The sequence below is a fragment of the Triticum aestivum genome, chromosome 1B (assembly GCF_018294505.1).
Source record: "Triticum aestivum cultivar Chinese Spring chromosome 1B, IWGSC CS RefSeq v2.1, whole genome shotgun sequence".
NCBI lineage: Eukaryota > Viridiplantae > Streptophyta > Magnoliopsida > Poales > Poaceae > Triticum > Triticum aestivum.
Genome location: NC_057795.1, coordinates 120226619 through 120241129, shown reverse-complemented (window position 1 = coordinate 120241129; position 14511 = coordinate 120226619).

Below are 14511 nucleotides of genomic sequence, written 5' to 3'. Positions count from 1 at the left end.
ATCTAAAAAGGCTTATATTTAGGAACGCAGGGAGTATATGGCATTTTTATTCCAGTCGTAACGTTTTCACTGTGAGGTGGGGCCGCAGTTGAGCAAACCCACCCCGCCCACCGGGCGTCGGCCGAGTTTAGAATTAGAAGAGAGAAACGAGGGAGGAGAGCTAGCTGTAGCACGGACGCTGTTGTCAGATGGGACTCGTGTTGATAGAATAGGAGTACTGAGCACTCGTGCCTCTTTTTTTGAGGGAAAAATTAGTCGTATGTCTAGTAGTACCACTAGTTGGGTTCGTGCGACCTATAGTTGTCATCACTTTAGGTCTCCTTTTCGAACCGCAGCTACGCTTCACAGTACATATTTTTTCACGCATTTAGGCTAGTTGTAATGGGAGTATCATAAGCGGTATCATGCATGCCAACTAGATTTTTCGGATGATGTGGCACATAATTAAATGAGGAAAGAGAGGATGTAGTATCATATTATGATACCGTATCATATTAAATGATGTACTACTTTGTGTCATGCATGACAATTAAGAAGGCAACCTAAGGTACTAACCTATGATACTACGCATTACGGAAGTAGTATCATACACTAGTAACATATGCATGATACTAGTATATGATACTACCCATTACAACCAGCCTTATCCTCCTATATGTACTCCTAGGCTATTTCCACGTGCTCCCATTCGCCGACATGTGGGACATAGAGCATCTGGGTCGTAGTGCATGCACGACTCGGAGCATATGCCGGGGTACTTTACATTTCAGACCTCACGAATTACATGCAAACCCCCCGCAGAAGAATAAATAAATGAATGAATTACTACATGAAACCGGATTATTTTCGTAGAAACCGGAGCATGTTCATTAAATTTTGGACATAACACGTTTATAAAAAATGACCGGACCTAAACCAGTCTAAGGGCCTCTTTGATTTTTCCGGCAAAAAAAGGGCCTCTTTGATTCGCAGGATACTGAAAACACAGGAATGGGGAAAATATGATGGCGATGAACCGAGACGAGGAGAACTCTAACTCAGTTAGAGGTTAGAGTTAGATTCTAACCCTGAACTAACTCTAAACCAAAGAGGTGTATGGATGGCAGGGTTAGATTGACAATAAATGCTCTTTCTCAATCATTTGACTACTTTGGACCCTATTTCCTGCCGGATTTGGTGTGGCCGGCTCTTCTGTGGCCTCCTCCCGCTCACAATTGACATAAACGAACCATCTTTACAAATCAAGCATGCAAAACATGATAATTTTTACTTTGTCCATACAAATGAGATATCCCACTTAAACATACAAGTCGTCAGTCAAGCTTCACAAAAAAAACACTCCATGAAACAAAGCATGAGCTAACTCATCACGGAAGTCATTCACGATAGGGAGGGAGCCCGGAGCCCCTCACGCACCGAGGGAGGAGCTCGCCATCGTCGCTCTGGAGGAAGGCTCTGTAGAGCCCAAGCCCCGGGAACCCCTCCGATGCCAGCCCTTGCGAGTTGAGGTCGACACCGGCATGGGTAGCAGGGCCGCTTGCCGCCGACTGGGAACTTAATCTTTGGGCCTCTAGAAATAATGCAAGCCTGAAACTAAAATACCTAGAAAGGTGAACTGAATCTTTGGGCCTCTAGAAATAATGCAAGCCTGAAACTGAAATACCTAGAAAGGTGAACTGAATCTTTGGGCCTCTTGAAATAATGCAAGCCTGAAACTGAAATACCTAGAAAGGTGAACTGAATCTTTGGGCCTCTAGAAAGATTTATTACCTCCTCAAGCAGCATCAAACAATTCCATGCGTGCACCACAAATCTATACCAAGTTTGATCAGGATCTACTTTTCCAAATCAGAATTAGCGCTAGAGCGAGCAAGATCAATGATATGGCTGTGAGACAGAGAAGGAACGAACAAACTCACCCCTCTCGCGACCTCCCTGGTAGATGCGCCGCCGCCGCGCACGACAGAGGGAGAAAAACGACCGGTGAAGGGGGAGCGGGCGACCTTCGAAGGCTGGAGGGAGAGGGCGGCCGGAGTAGGGTGGCGGAGGCCGGAAGGAGAGGGCGGCCAAAGGAGAGAGAGGGCGAGCGGCGCTTGGGCGGGCGGCCCTATGGGGAACAGAGAGGAGTCGTGCGAGAGGGGGGAGCGATCTCGTGCGGGCAAGGGAGATTTTTTTAGTTCTCTTTTAGTGGGCCTGAGGATAACTAACCCAATTAGAACCTCTCCACCGGGCTAGTTTTTTTAGGTGGGTTAGATCAAACTAGCTCAAACTAACCCCTCTTGTTTCGATAATTAGAGGCTATTTCAACCCAAACTAGCTCTAACTCAGGGATCCAAACAAAGAGGAGTGTTACTGTACATGCTACAGTGTGGACCATAGCACATTGTTTTTTATGGCCATATCACCACATTGTTTTCTACTACTGGTTCACTAGGCTACCGTGGTTCGCCCTGCTGGTTCACTGGGCTACCATGGTTCGCACTCCTTTGACCTGAGTAGTACTCCCTCCGTTCCTAAATATAAGTCTTCATAGATATTTCACTGTGGACCACATACGGATGTATATAGATGCATTTTATGTGTAGATTCACTCATTTTTCTCCGTATGTGGTCCATAGTGAAATCTCTCCAAAGACTTATATTTAGGAACGGAGGTAGTAGTATAGTACTAGTATATACCACTTCATTCTTTGCTCCTTCTTACTACTCCGACATGTGGGAGAGCCAGCATCCGGGTCAACGTGTCATGCACCAGATTAGAGCGTGGAACGGAAGGGGGGCATCACCCCGGTTGGAGCGCCAGTAATTCATGACTATAGTGAGTGGTCATATCACAAGTCTTTCCAGCAGTAACGTGCCGTCAAATCGCACAGCCCCACTCGCTCACCCTCCTCGCCTCTCTGTCAAACCTCCTACCTGAAAACTGACGCGTGTACTGCCCGGGAAAAGCCCCGCCCTCAACTTTTAACTACACGAAAATAGTTTGAGCTTGTTCGTTCTATATAAATACATTACTTATTGTATGTTTATTCACCCGTGGGGTTGTTCAATAAATGGAGGGGCGGGGAGCACAAGTGAACAATATTGTAGTACTACTAGTAGTAAGTAGGAGTCGTACAGTAGTCACCTTAAATAAAGAGTTTCTTTTCTTTAATGCCACGTACACAAATGGAAATGCTTGTTGTGCAGAGAAAAAAGATAATCACTCCACTATATATGGACGCAGGGGCCTGAGCGCTTGCTTTACTAGGGTTGCTCTCTTCATTCTCTCATCCTCTCTAGATATAATAAAGACAGCGGTAGCGACATTTTCTCTCTGCTCACCGCTGGTCACAGATCTGGCCGGATCCCTTCGGCCGGTGTGTGTAGAGGACTAAAAGGTGCATCGTTCACGCGGTCATCGCCGCTGAGGGAGGAAACCCATAGTTGCCGGAGGGGCACGATCCTATGCTCGTGTCGTTCTCTCCGACACAGCACTGGCTCGGGAGGTCCTCTGAACCTTCTTCCTCCCTGCCGTATTGTCCGCAGATCCGACCTGCCACCGCCGACATCCCGGTGACCCTCAGGTATAAGTTCTTCGAAAGCGGCCTTGCTCTACTGCCCCAGCTCCCCACGTGTCTGCATGTGCATCTTTTTCTAGTCCCATCAGCTCTTCCAAAGCCACCTAAATTTTTAGTATTATTAGAGGTAAAGCTACTTCATGCATTCGAATTTAGGGCTTTGTTCAAACAACAAAGAAAGGGGAGAAAGTTGTAGCATGAATCCAGGACTTGATTGAAAGAGGAAATAATATGGTGAAAGTAGTAGAGAACGGATACCCGACCGGTCTCTTGGTTGAAAAGGGAAATAATGGGAAAACGCAGTACAAACTGGATAAGGAACAGATCTATTATTGGTTGAAAAAACAATAGAAAGTGGCGGCTGGTGGACAAGTCAACAGAGTATGTCCAGGATTAGATTTGCTGCCATCACATAGTAAAAGGTCTCCAGGATTGGATTTGCTGCCCTCATATAGTAAAAGGTCTCAGGATTAGATTTGCTGCCCTCACATAGTAAAAGGTCTCAGGATTAGATTTGCTGCCCTCACATAGTAAAAGGTCTCCAGGATTAGATTTGCTACCCTCACATAGTAAAAGGTCTCCAGGATTAGATTTGCTGCCCTCACATAGTAAAAGATCTCCAGGATTAGATTTGCTGCCCTCACATAGTACAAGGTCTCCAGGATTAGGTTTGCTGCCCTCACATAGCATGAACAAACTCGGCATCACCACTTTATGCCTCCTTGTAGGTACATTGTGCTGATGTGTCCACTGTCGCATGTCCTTATACCAATCTTTTGCCGTTGTTAATGTAAGGGCGCATGTAAAATGAAGCGATCACACTAGTACCTTAGGGACATGTCTAACCAGTGTTATTGTTAATCTAATGCCTCCACTGATAAGATGCAATTAAACTGTGTTACAAATGGCACTCCTGCTATTTTCCCTAGTATGATAAGTAAGTTGCTCCTTTACGATGCTGAGTGTCCTGGTGTCCCCATGGTCCCATACCCTTAAACCAACTCTTTAGCTGATGTTGATTTACTGTGTTTGGTAAACAAGCAATGCCACCATTAAAGTAATCCCATATTTGAGGAATCTCATTGTTTATCGTAATGCTTCTGGTAACATGAAGCATTGTTGACGTTTTAAAATTTCTACTATCCTTGCGTGATTGCCATGAACATAATTAAGATGCTTCTTTTCATTTTGTATATGTTTCATATATTCTTATTGACCAGCAACTGTTTACTTTCTATCTTTTTGTGCAGATAGGGATATCCATTTCACCTTGTTGCTATTGTGACCTTTTGGTGAACTGCACAAAACACTTTTTTTGGAATGAGTGTCTTGTGCAGTTCAACTAAAATGTCATGTGGGCAACATCTCTCAATTTTGGTGGAACTGCACAAAATGGTGATTGGAATTTCCAAAATCTCTCTCAAGTTCTGTCGCTAATCTCGTGTAACATTTTATTAGCCTTTGCAAGATGGAGCCATCACTGTCACCACAATGGCACTTTATTTTAGTGGAACTGCACAAAAGGATAAGAAAATTATAGTTGCACCTTACATGAGCCGGACAGCCAACCTTAATGTTCCTCAATTTTAGTGCAACTACTAAAGAAGAACTTGCCAGCTCATAAGAGCAAGTACTTATTGCTAGCTAAATGATGCAATCTTTGCTTCATTTCAGGTGAACTGTAGAAAAAGGCGCATGAATTGAGTCATGGAACTCTAGGCAGACCTCATCCAAGTAGAGCTAGAGGTTGAGTTCAAGGAGGCCACTATTAAAGCAAAATCATGCCCTCCTGTCTCCTTGTTTGTGCTGTGCAAACATGTTGTGCAAACAGGAATACTCAACTACAAATGTGGTGACGGTCAAGAGCATTCGCCAAGTTCTTCGATTGTATGACATGGCTAGCCAAGATGGATTTAATCCCGATATTCACTTTATCAAAAGGCTCTAATGGATTGGTTCTGAATCTTGCAAGCTGGGAATCAGTGAGATGTGTAGGCATCTTTGTTCTACTTATTATTTGAATCTTATTTGTTGGTTCTAAATCTTGCAAGCTGGGAATCAATGAGATGTGTAGGCATCTCTGTTGTACTTATTATTTCGATCTTATTTGTTGGTTCTGAATCATGCAAGCTGGGAATCAATGAGATGTGTAGGCATCTTTGTTGTACTTATTATTTGGATCTTATTTGTTGGTTCTGAATCTTGCAAGCTGGGAAAACGACATGATGATGTAGAGGACAACAACCATAACAAATAGTTCAAACTTGGTAGTATTATCTTTGTGAAAGTGCGACAAATGTGCTGATCGTGTGCGTCCTGAGAATAATAATTCTAATTGTTGTGCATGTTGATCCTGCGGCACTAATAGAATGAGCGAATGCATTGCTTGTTTTAAGTATAAATTTCTATTAAAGCTAATTAAATTTAAGTAAAGTGACACTAACTCCTATTATTACAGTACCAATACAGACCCGCTCGTGAACCAACGTGTGGCCGGAGTAGGTTTCTTAATGGAGGCGTTTCAATGAGCCGAGGGTGCATCTTCTGCCGGGCGTGTAGCAGACGAGGGAGGGGTAGTAACTGTTGTCGCATGTACACACTCAGCTTACTATTGAATCTAGTTTCCCAAGAGCTAAAAAACGAACTACTGCCGCCGCCTACACACACGTTCACTCGAAGAGACTCCAGTGGCGATCCGAGGGGTGAGCCTGCTAGATATGTACTTCAACAAGGAGTTCCCCTTTGAGTTTGTTGTTCAGTCCTATGGCTGCACCAAGTTGAATGTGATGTACACCAACGATACAGACTCGGTGAAGCTCTGCCTCGCCTCAGTCCTATGGCTGCACTAGGTTCTGGAGCATTCGCCCGTTTCATCGGCAGCGCTGACTGCACCTTCACTAAGGTGGAGAGAAGGAAGAACGCGACGATTCGGCCATATGGTGCAACAAGCTTGTCGACATCCAGAAGCAATACAAGATCATCATCAACGGGCAGGAGAAGGACTCCGTGGTTGACCTCGCTGAGACCATGATCGACCCCTAATACGCCAACATGAAAGAAGATGACCTGAACACGTGGGAGGTACCTCTGAATCTAGCCTACATAACCTACGCGGCCAAGGACGCATACGCATGCTACGACATGTACAGGCAGATCTTGGACATGAGGGCGTGTCTACTTCCCATAACCGACGAGTACACAGACAGCCGCAGTGTCATGATCAAGCGTGCCAGGAAGATCTAGATGTTGTACTTTATCTGTTTATAAGCACCTTTATCATCTGAGTGTTTCATGCATTAGCCTATGTGTCGTAATTATCTGTTTTGTCTGAAATATTTCTTTTAAGAACCCATTAACCTGATTGCTTTTTTTAGTGGCTATTTGCTTATGTATGTAAACTAGTTCACTTGTCCATATAAAAACTAGTTCACTCGGCTGCCGTGCTTTGAATCTCCTTCCTTCCAACATATTCCCCTCCTCAGGTGGACCCAGCAGGTCTCTGAATTTTCTCCCACTTTCTTTTTCGATGTAAACTGAGTTTTCTCCCAGTACATTCCCCTAGAACCAACTCAACTGTCCCACGTCTAGCCTAAAAAATAATAATACCCCACGTACTATTAACTCATCAAATTAAAATGATATTTTATTTCGTAAGTTGAAAATTCTTACAAAATAATAATAATAATTCTTTATATATAACTTGGCAAGTTAACTCCTAGTGATTGCGTACATAAGCTTGCAAAGATTTTACTGACGTGCAATCATGTGTTTATGTTTTTATGACATTTCTGCGTCTAGCCCAATATGATATTTTCACCTAGCCCAGCAAGTCTACGGATTTCGAGAAAAATGCAAATGGGATTTAAACGGGCAGCATAGATGCTACATCATTGTTTCACCCGGCCCACCAAATGGACTAAAAAAATGGACTCGCTGACATGTGGGCCAGTAGGTCGAAGCCTAAGAAGGCATTGGATTTACATCCAACGGCCAACATTCTTCTTCAATCTCTCATCTTATTCCCCCAGCGCTACCGGAACCGCCTGCTCCAGCCTTCGGCATACAGCGGCATTGTTTTGCGCTCCTCAGCGACACGCTACCCCGCCGACGGCTAGTCCATCCCTCCACTCCGCACCTCCTGTTATTCTCTGCCTAGTGTAGGCCCACCCCGCACCCAAACCAGTCAAGATTCCCACTTGTCTTCGTCTGCGACTCCACTACCGCGTCTTCCCCATCTCCGGGTCGTTCCAGTCTGGGGCCTCGCCGTCGTCCACCGCCTCAGTGCGCTCGGCGTGACGTGGTCAACAGACGAGAGTCATCGGAAGAGGACTGTATGTGGAGAGCCTGATGGCTGGGACCCACGAGGTCCATGGTCGCACGCAAGGAAAGTTCCTCCTTATTATGCATTGTACGTGCACTGTATGTGGGAAGGGCTTCTGTATTTCACGAAAAAAATGTTCCCCCCGCTGACAGGTCGGACCCACCAGCTATATCTTCGCACGCAAGGAAGTGCCTCCTTGTTACACACCAAAAAATGAATACCCCCTGCTAGCTGGGACCCACCATAGTGGGTGGCTGACTTGTGGGCCTACTAAGTTGACGAGGACGGAGGGCTTTGTCGACTTAGTCAATATGAACGATTCTAGCTCCAATGACCGTATGATGTCCATCCAACGACCATAGTGCTTCTTCAACCTCTGGTTTTCTTGGTCCAGCCGCCCAAAGCAGCGCCGGTCGTGCCGCGTGCTCCTGCCTCTCGTGGCCGGCTGTAATGCCGCGGAGGCCTCACTGCCCCTACTACTCCACCGCTGGCCCAGGGTATCCCTCTACTCACCCACACCCCCTGTTATTCTGCGGTGATGGCAGCCTCATGCCGCAGCCGAACCAGTGAACCCTCGTACTCCTCTCCGCGTGGGCATCCACTGCTACGTCTTCCCCGGCTCTGTGTCGTCCCCTTCCTAGGCCTTGTCGTCGTCCACCGCCTTGGTGCTCTCGGTGCGGCGTGGTCAATGTGGTCAACGACCGACTTCCATCGGAAGAGTACTGTACAGGGAGAGGCTAACAGCTGGGTCCACGGCCACAGCCCAGTTTTTTTGTGATTTGCCAAGTAAGTTGCTTTGTCAGGCCTGTTGGGCTACAAATCTTTCAAGACGAGGAGAGCTTCATTCGGCTGGCCGAGAAAATGGCCTATCAGCAATGAGAAATGGGTTGTACATTTTTAAAACACATCAAACCGGCAATTAGTTTCAAATATCTTTTTTTCATTTCGAGATTTTAAATTACATTAATTTTTATGCGTGGAGAATTTGTTGGATTTTATATTGATATGCATTTATTTTTAAAATCAGTTTGAATGTGAGTCGAAATTTCGGGATTAAAAACAGTTCGGACCGCACCAAAATATGCAAAATTTCATATAAATTTTTAACCGTGGCCACAATATGGGCTGTAATGCTAACAAAAAGAATATGGGCTCCAAAAAAACCTTAAGAATTAGCAAATGGGTTGTAAATTATTAGAAATAATGGCAGATGGGTTGTATGCTGTTTTCCACAGATTTGAAGCTTTCCTAAAAAAAGGTTGATGCACAAGCAGTGACTGTTGGATGTCCATCGAATGGCCATCGTGCTTCTTGAATATCTGCTCTTCCTGCTCCAGCCGCTCAAACAAGCGCAGGCGGGACTGCCTGCTCCCTCCTCCCCGCGGCCGGCTGTGCTGCCGTGCAGGCCTGACCACCCCACCGTACTCCCATCACTACCCTAGCCATCCCTCTACTCATCCACACCTGCTGTTATTCTCCAGCGACGGCAGACGAACTAGTAAACCCTCGTACAGTCGTACTCCCCTCCGCATGGGAACAACTGCCAAGTCTTCCCTGCCTCCGTGTCGTTCCCTTCCTAGGCCTCGCCATCCTCAACCGCCCGGGTGCTCTCGGCGTGGCCTGGTCAACATGGTCAACGACCGACATGCATCTGAAGTGGACTGTATGTGGAGAGGCCGACAGCTGGGTCCACGGCCGCACGCAAGGAAATGCCTCCTCGCACAAAATAATGACTCCTCCACCTGACATCAGGGATCCATTGAAAGGGCCTCTGTATTTCACAAAAGAAACGTTACCGTTGTTGACAGCCTGGACCCACCAACTATATCTTCGCACGCAAGGAAGTGTCTCCTTATTACGCACAAAAAAAATGAATACTCCCCCTGTTTGCTGGGACGCAGTATAGTGGCAGGCTGACTTGTGGGCCTACTAAGTTGACGGGGACGGAGGGCTTTGTCAACTTAGTCAATATGCACGATTCTAGCTCCAGTGACCGTACGATGTCCATCCAATGGCTGTAGTGCTTCTTCAACCTCTGGTCTTCTTGCTCCAGCCGCCCAAACCAGCGCCGGTCGTGCCTCGTGCTCCTGCCTCCCGTGGTCGGCTGCGATGCGGCAGAGGCCTCGCCGGCTCCTACTACTCCCACCGCTCGCCAGGCCAACCCTCTACTCACCCACACCCCCTGTTATTCTGCAGCGACGGCAGCCTCACACCGCAGCGAACCAGTGAACCCTCGTACTCCTCTACGCGTGGGCATCCACTGCCGCGTCTTCCCCGGCTCTGTGTCGTCCCCTTCCTAGGCCTCGCGTCCACCGCCCTGATGCTCTCGGCGCGGCATGGTCAACATGGTCAACAAACGGTTTCCATCGGACGTGGACTGTACGTGAAGAGGCTGACAGTTGGGTCCACGGCTGCAGCAAGGAAGTGCCTCCTTATTACGTGCAAAATAATTATTCCTCCACCTGATAGCAGGGACCCATCGGACGGGCCACCATATTTCGCAAAAAAAATGTTTCCCCCTGACTGCTGGGACCCACCAGCTACATCTTCACACGCAAGGAAGTGCGTCCAGGCAAAAAAAAATGATTCGCCCCCCTGACTGCTGGGACCCACCAGCTACATCTTCGTAGGCAAGGAAGTGCCTGACAGTCGGGACCGACCTGGTCGAAGTGTACGTAGCGTTGTCATTCTGGTCGCGAACGTGTACGTACATATATACTGGTGGATGTAGAGGCGCGCACGTGTCGTAGTAGAGGCGCGCACGTAGCATGTACACGTACGTACAACGGCCAGGGTGCAAGAAAAGAAAATACGGCCACGTATGTGTACATACGGGCGGGGTCTCGAACGCCTACTCGCGCATACGTACGGCGAGGGCTCGTGTTCATGTGGAGGCAACAGAATGCGTCGTGTTCATGGGGAGGCAACGGAATGCGTCGTGTTCATCGGGAGGCACACTACAAGAAATATGTCAACTAGTGACCTTCTCTTAGTGACCCTAGCTGAATTGGTCGTAAATCCACGGCCATTTCGCTTGAAAGGTCTCAAACCCTGAATTGCCTTAGACCAAATGGTCATAAAAGTAGACAAGAGTGGTCCATGGCCTTATTTATACTTCATTACGACCAATATAAATGGTCATGAGGTTCTGAACGTGGATGCATTAGTTCTTATTGCTATGACTAGGCGCCACCTCATCAGTTTTGCCTATGTGTCATGTCCATGTGTCAATTTTTGCCCTAGGTTGTGAAGCAACCTATATTTATGTTATTCCAAAAATTCCCAAAAAATTCTCATAAATTGTTTGGATCATATCTTCATCAAATATGTCGAAAACCTTCCTTGCCTAGTTCAAAAATAACTCAACAATATTCATTTTCAAATTCTGTTCGGAGTAGCACTTTGTGAAGGAAGTGTTATTTATATATTCTTGATTTCCCTAAAAATTTGTGAAGACATTCTTCTTAGTATATGATCATCCTCAGCCAAAACTCATGCCCATTGGCCATGTGCATTTCCCGTACCGCTAATCAAACACTTGGCTGCTAATTCATGTTTGAGCATAGTTCGGTCTCCTCATGAGAATCTTATGTTATAATTTTCTTCCTAGCACCTACCTGGGGAGTGCCCAACCCACTAGACATGCCTAGGCTGCCCAGAACGCATGGAAACGCCACGGTCACGCGGTGACCACGCGGCGGGCATGCGAGCTTATGCGCTCTAGAGTTGGGGCCCTCGGACACCGTCCAAACCTTGATGTCTTGCCATCAAACCATGTATTTCTGATTAAATAGATACTTATTTACCTAGAAATGATTTTTGGAAAAAATAAAGAGCAAACTATGAGGCACCTGCAGTTCAAATTTGACCCGCTTCCAACTGAATCGACGGGAATTTGTCTTTTTCACCACAGGTGGATCAAAACTATTGACACCCAACCATTTTGTCAATTGTGCATTAAATATGGACTAGTATTTTATAAAATTGATTAGGTCCAATTTTGCAACAAATATATGGTAGGTCGTTCAAAAAAAACTCATTTCGGGCACTCGGAAAAAGGAAAATGTATTTTCCGTGAAAAGAAAATGAAAACTCCCTTAGGAAACATTGTTTGGAATTCCAAGATGCACCCTTGTGCACAATATGAGATCATTTGAACAAACTATGCCATGAATGTGGCCATAAGATTGATCATTTGGCTTGAAAGCCATGAATCTTCATGCATGATAGCTCGTTTCTGAGAACACTTTTTTAAAAGAATTGCCGTATTACAAGTTTATTATTTTTCTGTAAACTTGGTCACATATAATGACACAATGCGAAGGTTTTCCAATTTTTTGATTTTTTTTGAATTTTTAATGCCCGTTTCAAAATGCGGTCAAAACGACGGGCTTGACCGTTCCTAGCTAGTGGTTGAATCTTGGTAAACTTTTGGTGTTTCTCTTATTAAATAGATACTTATGTACCTAGAAATGATTTTTGGAAAAAATAAATAGCAAACTATGAGGCAGCTACAGTTCAAATTTGACCCGCTTCCAACTGGATCAGCGGAAATTTGTCTTTTTACCAAAGGTGGATAAAATCTTTTGACACCCAACCATTTGGTCATTTGTGCATTAAATATGGCCTAGTATTTTATAAAATTGGTTAGGTCCAATTTTGCAACAAATATATGGTAGGTCCTTCACAAAAAAAACTCAACTTGGGCACTCGCAAAATGGAAAATGAATTTTCCGTGCAAAGAAAATGAAAACTCCCTTATGCAACATTGTTTGGAATTCCAAGATACACCCTTGTGCACAATATGAGATCCTTTGAACAAAGTACGCCATGAATGTGGCCATAAGATTGATCATTTGGCTTGAAAGCCATGAATCTTCACGCCTGATAGCTCATTTCTGAGAACACTTTTTTTAAATAATTTCCATATTACAAGTTTATTATTTTTCCTGGAAACTTGTTCATATATAATGACACAATGCGAAGGTTTTCCAATTTTTTGATTTTTGTTTTGAATTTTTTATGCCCGTTTCAAAATGCGATCAAAACGGCGGGCTTGACCGTTCCTAGCTAGAGGTTGAATCTTGGGAAACTTTTGATGTTTCTCTGATTAAATAGATACTTATGTACCTAGAAATGATTTTTGGAAAAAAATAAAGAGCAAACTATGAGGCAGCTGCAGTTCAAATTTGACCTGCTTCCTACTGAATTGGTGGGAATTTGTCTTTTTCACCAGAGGTGGATCAAAACTTTTGACACCCAACCATTTGGTCAGTTGTGCATTAAATATGACCTAGTATTTTATAAAAATGATTTGGTACAAATTTTCAACAAATTTATTGTAGGTCCTTCACAAAAAACCTCATTTTGGGCACTCGGAAAATGGAAAATGATTTTTTTGTCCAAAGAAAATGAAAACTTCCTGAGGCAACATTGTTTGCCATTCCAATATGCACCCTTGTGCACAATATGAAGTCGTTTGAACAAACTATACCATGAATGTGGCCATATGATTGATCATTTGGCTTGAAAGCCATTGATCTCCACACATGATAGCTCATTTCTGAGAACACTTTTTTAAAATAATTGTCGTATTACAAGTTTATTATTTTTTCTGGAAACTTTGTCACATATGATGACACAATGCGAAGGTTTTCCAATTTTTTGATTTTTTTTGAATTTTTTATGTCCGTTTCAAAATGCGGTCAAAACGACGAGCTTAACCGTTCCTAGCTAGTGGTTGCTTCTTGGAATTGTTTTGGTGTTTCTCTGATTAAATAGATATTCTTGTACCTAAAAATGATTTTTGGGAAAAATAAAGAGCAAACTATGAGGCAGATGCAATTCAAATTTGACCCGTTTTCAGCTGAATTAGCAGAAAATTATCTTTTTCATGAGAGGTGGATCAAAAACTTTTGACACCCAACTATTTGATCAACTGCGCATTAAAATATGGCCTACTATTTTAGAAAATTCATGTGGTCCAATTTTGCAACAAATTTTTGGTAGGTCCTTCACAAAAAACTCTTTTCGGGCACTCGAAAAATGGAAAATGAACTTTTCGGGCACTCAAAAAAACCCTTTGCGTGCGTGCGTGCGTGTGTGTGGGGGGAGGGGTGTCCTGAGCATCCGATCCTTTCGTCATCGTCGACATCAATGGGCATAATAAATGGTTGTGATTTTCTAATCCATTAAATAAATGGTTAGATTCTTCTTTTTTCTGTAATAGATAGATATGAGAGGTGGATGGAAACATCTTGACATTATTATTTTTAGTTAATTGTACATAAATTGTGGACTAATATTTTTGAATAAAGGATGTGGCCCATTTTTAGAACACAGATTTGTAGTCTTTTATTTAAAAGTCGGTGATTTGGGTCCAAAATTTAAAGATTCCACCGCGAGACAAACTAGCCAATGAGAAGCAAGGAACCATGTTCACGCGGATCGCCTAGTCGGACGCAATCTGAGCCATCCATCACGCACACATCAATGGTGGAGCCCAAACCCTAACCCACCCACCCACCCTCATCCTTTCCCATTCTCCAGATCCGATCGAGACCCCGCCACCCCTGCCTTCCTCCGCCATGGCTCCTCTCGCGATTCCCATCGCCACCGCCCCTGCCTTCC